The sequence below is a fragment of the Puma concolor genome, chromosome B1 (assembly GCF_028749965.1).
Source record: "Puma concolor isolate L17-30 chromosome B1, mPumCon1.1.hap2, whole genome shotgun sequence".
Classification (NCBI taxonomy): Eukaryota; Metazoa; Chordata; class Mammalia; order Carnivora; family Felidae; genus Puma; species Puma concolor.
In genome coordinates, this window is record NC_141670.1 from 158,740,737 (window position 1) to 158,747,811 (window position 7,075).

Below are 7,075 nucleotides of genomic sequence, written 5' to 3' on the forward strand. Positions count from 1 at the left end.
TAATCATTTACATAAAGGAAATAGTAACAGATATCACTTTGAGGGATGTAACAGAAATGGTAACAGGTTAGTACTAAAGACTCCTCGACCTTCTCAGGGAAGATTCATACGTGCTTCCACGAGTGGACTTAACTTCTTTTCTCAGCTGGTGTGTGTGTGTGTGTGTGTGTGTGTGTGTGTGTGTGTCTGTGTGTGTGTGACACCATGCATCTGTATGCCTAAATTGTATTTCCCAACACCCTACATATTGTATTCCCCATGATTTTAAGAGAATTCTTGAACCTATAAAGTAATTATACTATAAGGTGAAAAGTCACCTTTTAAAGTTAAAAGTAAAAGCAGGGGTGCCTGGGTTGTTTAGTCAGGTAAGCATTTGACGCTTGATTTTGGCTCAGATCATAATTTCATGATTCATGAGATTAAGCCCTGTGTTGGGCTTTATACTGGCAGCATAGAGCAAGCTTGGGATTCTCTCTCTCTCTCTCTCTCTCTCTCTCTCTCTCTCTCTCTCTCTCCCTCCCTCCCTCCCTCTTTGCTCCTCTCTCTCTCTCTCTCTCTCTGTCTCTCAAAATAAATAAACAACAACAACAAAAACTTTAAAGCTCATTGGATACTCTAGTGGCATTATTTTTCCAACTCCATTAAAATGTTTTAATCAGAGAACATTTTATTTAAAGAAAATTTACTCAGAAGTCTAATATTTAACACAGTTGAAAGCAGAGCTACTCACAAAAAAGAGATGGCATGATCCAATGTCATATTTCTGGCTCTTCCCTTACAACCTTTCTCCCAGGAGGCGCTCAGAGGGAGCTGGCTCTTTGCAACGGCCAGGACACAATTTGCAAACCACTGCCACAAAGTATGGGTGTGTAAAGTGTGAGACTGCATGCTAGCCTGTCGAGGTAGAACTCTGTATCGGAATTTGGGAACAAAGTGAGAACTGTTCTAATATTTTATTCTTTTTTTATGATGATTTCATCTATTTCTAATTTCAGTAAAGATTCAATTGCTGTATGCAGTCAGAAAAAAGATAAGATGTGAAAATGTTTTAGAATATTGTGCCAGTTAAAAAAAATATTATTGATTGCTCATTCACTATAAACACAGATATACTCTATTTTGATAATTCAGAAGAAAATATGTTGGCTTCACAGGTCAGTAACAAAATAAATAGCAAAGAACAAGAAAAATCATTCATTGTCAGACTATACTTTCATAAAGTTGATGATGCTAAAACTCTGCTCTTGAACTTAAGGATGGTATTAATTCTTTGAAGCCTTGAAGGCAATAACTATTTTACACTGAGTAGATAGTGATACTCTCTCTTAAGTGTTAGCTACCATTCCTCAATATCCAGGAAACTTTAAAAAAATATGGCTTTATTTTAGTGGTGAGATTTCTTTGTAAACCAATAACCAATACACATTACACCCTAATAGAAAATAAACGTTTTTCCTGGATTTTTATTTTGTGTTGGTACATGCCAAGCTACACACAATTAGTTCTTTTCCTTCTGTCTGCAATTCGGGATTACTAACAGAGTATCATTTTGTAACTTATCTTGTAGGTGTTTACTAACATTATTCAATATATACCTTTATGCATTATTCATTATTCAATATATAATGTGTAAAAGAACGTATTTCTACTTAACAGCTCTTTGGTAACAGTAAGCATACAAATAACATAAAAGAAACTGAATTGATCATGTGGTAGAAACTACACTAGTGACAGCCAGAATAATGAAAGTTTTTATAGTTTGTATAATACACATGATCCAGAAAGTTTTATGAAAGTCAAATGTAAAGTATTGATTTTTTGAAAGTAGGGTTTGACCTATATTAAACAATACGCTGTGGTATACATATATAAATGTAAGCATATATAAATATATATAAATAAATGTCAATAATTCAAAGCCATAAACACTATCTGGAGATATTCCAAATTAGAAAATTAATTTCCTGTTACCTTCACATTTTAGAATAAAAGCAATTTTTTTCTTTTACTGAAATATATCTGACATAAAACTTGTGTAACATTTGATTTGATTTCTTTACATATTGTAATACAAATGTAGTTGCAGCATTAGCACTCTATCATGGCACACAATTATCATTTCTTTTTTTTTAGTGGGAATAATTCAGAACTAATCTCTTAGCAGGTTTGATTACTAGAATACAATACTATTGTCTGTATTCACTGTACTGGACCTTAGATCTCCAGGATTCGTCTACTAGTTGCAAGTTTGTACCCTGAAACAACATCTCTCCTATTCTTCCACCCCCAAACTCCTGGTAGCCATTTTGCTCTGTTTTTTACAAGTTTGGCTTTTTTAGATTCCGCACTTAACTGATACCATGCAGTATCTGTCTTTGTCTGATTTATCCCCCTTAGTATATGTCCTCAAGATCGTTCTATGTTTTCACAAATGGCAGAATTTTCTTCTTCCTCGTGGCTGAATAATATTACACACACACACACACACACACACACACACACGCGCGTGCATTTTTTCATCCATTCGTGCTTTGATAAACAGGTTGTTTCCATTTCTTAGCTATTGTGAAAAATGCTGCAATAGACATGGGAGTGCAGATATTCTTTGAGAGTGATTTCACTTCCATCAGATTCCATCAGATATATATCTAGAAGTGGGACAGCTGAATTATATGAGAGGTATTCCTTTAATTTTCTTCATTATAGTAAAAGTAGACAAACATACACATGCATGTACACATATAGCCAAAGAAATACTTTTTTTTTAATTCTTCTTTTTTTTTTTTTTTTTTTAGTTTTTTTTTCAACGTTTATTTATTTTTGGGACAGAGAGAGACAGAGCATGAACGGGGGAGGAGCAGAGAGAGAGGGAGACACAGAATCGGAAACAGGCTCCAGGCTCTGAGCCATCAGCCCAGAGACTGACGCGGGGCTCGAAATCACGGACCGCGAGATCGTGACCTGGCTGAAGTCGGACGCTTAACCGACTGCGCCACCCAGGTGCCCCTTTAATTCTTAATCTTAGAAATTCCCAGATACATAATGATAGGTGGCTGTGGGTAATAGACTTAGTAATATGTTTCTATATTATATCAGTGAAAACTTATTTATAAAAATTATGTGAAATAAAAGTAACATCTTTATATTTAGTACTGTTGAATTGACTACCATTAAAATCAATAATTTAAGTATTCACATGCATATTTACATATAGATAAATAAGGCAGAGACACAAGAGAAAGGCATTAACAATTTAGAAAGAATAATTATGCATATACATACATATTCAGCAGGAATTTTTTAATGGATTTCAGAGTTTATAACTATAGTGATTATTTGGGGTTATAAAAGAGGCATTGAAATAGAATATTACAAAAGATAAAATCTATGAGGAAATATTTAGAGATCTCTCAAATCATGGGATATGATAAAGTTGTTTCTTCTCTTTATATCTGGTGTACATTAGCAATGTGAATTCTCACTTGTTAAGCATAGATATTTTTCCTTCTTTGTCCTCCAAACTACAAAACTTAAATACGACTGGTTTGATATGAACGTGTGGTCCTGTATTCCCAGGGATTTTTTTATTTACTTCTCTTACTATTTGAAATCTCTTAAAGAATTTAAATCTAAACAATATTTATTGTGGAATATGTTGCTCTAAAATTAGATGAGAATTTTTCAGACATCAAAATGACAATTCCTTTATTTTTGGAAAAATGCTATGCCATTTAAAAAATTAACATTAAAAAAAAGTCAACATGAATCAGTTCTAAATATTGTGTTACTTAAAGACAATAGCTTCAAATACTATTTTCCTGGGGTGAAAAACAAGGCAGCTTTTCTCTGTTGTTAAGAAATTTATTGTCCCTACGTGCCGTAAGCGATTCCTCTCTGATGCAACCACATTCTTTTTTTTTTTTTTAATAAAATGTCCACTTTAATATTTATCATACAATTTTTTCCTTACACTTACCTGAAAATTATAAGAAGACAATTTGTACATGTCACAATCATATTACTATCCATATAAGAACAACTACACATAATTGTTTACTCAACTGTATCAGGATAATACACAAGATTTTTGTTGTTTTAGACTTCTTAGTTAAAAGGAAACACCAAATAAGGAAAATGAGTTTCCAAAGATTAAGTTAATAACAATACAAATACACATTCTTGTGGAGAAGCTGACTTAAGTTAAGGCACAACAGTCTTTGTTATACCTCATTTACTTTAGCTAAAAAAGTGTCAGTAGCAACTTCCTCTTCTTGGAACACATGTGAAGAGGTCATTAAAATGAATTATGTGGAATTTCCCTGAAGAGGGCAGAGAAACCTTAAGGGGTAGTATGCTGCCTACCTAAATCTTGACCAAGAATAACTACTTTATGTGTTTTCCAAGTAGTATCTATTGATACATGGGATTTGGGGGGTAAAAATGCACCACACTGACACCTGATGGTAGACTTCCAGCTTTCAGAACTTCCAGAAAATACATTTCTGTTGTTAAGACACCCAGCCTATGGTATTTTGTTATGGCAGCCTTAGCAGACTAAGACATACAGCATACTAGACATAAAGTAGACTAATACAATAATTAAGACAATTATATGTTCAGTTAAGAACTTACTTGCTATCCCCAGAGGAAGAGAGCACAATAGTGGTCAGTGGAGATTCCAGTGTCCCAGACTCAGCTAGAGGTGAGCATGGTGGAGCAGGAGCCCACAGCTGAGCAGCTAGTGCAAACTGTAGCTGAAAATGAGAAGGATGAGCACTGGGTCACCTATAAGCCAGCGGCCCAGAAGAGCATCCAGGAGATCCAGGAGCAGGACAAGATGATGAGAATCTGTGCAAGAACAAGGAGGCACTGTGGGGCTGTGTAGCTCTGTCTGCTGACCCTGCTATCCGCAAGGTTGTTGTGACCTGCCTGACCCTGGTGTGTAGCCTGGCCCTAGGCCCCCTGGACCTGGACCTGGAGAACTTTCAAGAAGCAGTCCTCTGTGTGGAAGTAGGGCATGGAATGCCAGATAAAAATCTCTTTCCCAATCAACCGGGAGATTATGTCCAGCATGAAGTACATCCAGCACATGTAGAGAGAAGGCATCAAGATTGACAAGACCAATACCTGGTGGGGAACTACAGGCCTAGGCAGAGGAGTACAAGTTCCAGTCCCCCGTGGAGAGGATGCCCAAGGGTAGGCTGGTTCATGGCATCTACAACATCAAATCCTGCTTCACAGACAATGACAAGACTGACCACCTGTCCTGGGAGTGGAATCTTACCATCAAAAAGGAATAGAAGGACTGAGCCCTGGCCCCTGGGCCGGGTGGCAGGCAGGCCTTCAACAGAAGGATGGACCTGTCTGATGTACCCCACCTCTCCCACCACCACTACCCATCCCACACCCTCACCAAAGTGCTGATGGGTCTGCCCCTGGCCAGCTCTAGCCATCCCTCCCAGCCCTGCCTGCAGGCTCCAGCTTCCTTGGTGGTCTGGCCTTGCTGCTTCTGCCTTTACTGGGTAGAGGGGAAGAGGGAGACTCTAGCTCATGCCTCCAACCTCCCCTGCTGTACCCCATCGGGGTCCACCACCCGTCCTGAGGCTCTGGCTTTTCCAAGGAAATCTGATGGGGTGCTCAGCCCTCTGTGTGCCTTTGCAGTTGCCTTGAATCTTGTTTCTTCTCTTTTCCTGGGGTGGGGGTGGGGAAGGATGCGTGATTCCAGGCCTCTTGGGGACCAGCCACCTGTCTCTGGTCAGTTAGTCCATTGCTGCCAGTAACCGCCTAACTGTGATGTCTTCATGTGTGGAACGTGTGGTGTGGGGCCATCACTAACCTTTAACCCTTCCTTTCCACCCCCCCATGTCTGCATGAGCACATGGTCTCTCTCTGGATCCCTGCCCCATATATAATCCCCGAGGCCCAGGTACGTGTGTGTAACAAGCCCCCTCCCCAGGCCAGGGCTGTGGGGAAGGCCCCAGGGGCTTGGGAAAAGCCAAATTGCCAAAACTGAAGTAGCCTCCCTTCCCATCTGGGAGGCCACGTGTCCTCATTCCTTTGCCTTCTTTGTCCCAGTGGGCAGCGCTGGAACCCACGACCCTCCCCCCCACCCCTGCCCCGGAAGACAGCCCCCTTCCCGTGAAGCCCACAGCTGAGCCTTATTTGTCTCATCTGGGCCTGCCCTGTCAGTGTTAATTGCCTCCATAAGTGCAGTCTCTGGGCCCCCTGGCCTGCTACCTCTGCCCTCAGGCTTGAGTCTGTCTTCTCTTGCAGGCACTCCTCAGATCCAGCCAGGACAACTATGGGACCAAGCAAGCACAGCCAGAGCCGTCCCCTGTGCCTCCCCTCTCCTTCCCACTTCTCCCCTCCCCGCTTCTTCCCTCCACTTGCCTCTACTTGTTTGTCTATAATACTCAGGAGCCTGATCCTGCTTCTTTTCTGACCGAGAAATTAACTACCCTGAAGGAAAAAGAAAAGAAGGAGGAGGAGAGGAGGAGGAGGAGGAGGAGGAGGAGGAGGAGGAGGAGGAGGAGGAGGAGGAGGAGGGAGGGGGAGGGGGAGGGGGAGGGGGGGAGGAGGAGGAGGAGGGGGAAAGAAAAAAGGCCAGGGAAGAGGAAGGGAAGCAGGAGAAAGAAAAATAATTTACTTACTCTAACATCAGAATAATGGTTATCCCAAATGTATGTTAAGTATATTTACACCAAAGAACTTATAACAGAACTAATTTAGATCAATGTAAACACACTCATGCATGCACACACTTTTTTTTTCTTTTCCCAAATTTTTATTTCGACTCCAGTTAGTTAAAATACAGTGTAATATTAGTTTCAAGAGTAGAATTTAATGATTCATCTATTACATTAGGGCACCCAGTATTCATCACAAATGCCCTCCTTAATACCTATCACCTGCCCACTTTCCATCCGGTAGCCTTCAGTTTATTCTCTGTATATAAGAGTCTGTTTCTTGATTTCTTTCTCTTTTTTTTTATTCCCTCTGTGTCCATTTGTTTCTTAAAGTTAACAAGTGGGTGAAATCATATGGTATTTGTTTTTCTCTTGACTATTTCTCTTCC

General features: G+C 39.9%; 1 pseudogene; it reads left to right on the forward strand.

Annotated features, from left to right (window-relative positions):
* Positions 1-4,690: 4,690 nt before the first annotated feature.
* On the forward strand, positions 4,691-5,309 carry LOC112858520 (rho GDP-dissociation inhibitor 1 pseudogene; annotated as a pseudogene).
* Positions 5,310-7,075: the final 1,766 nt, after the last annotated feature.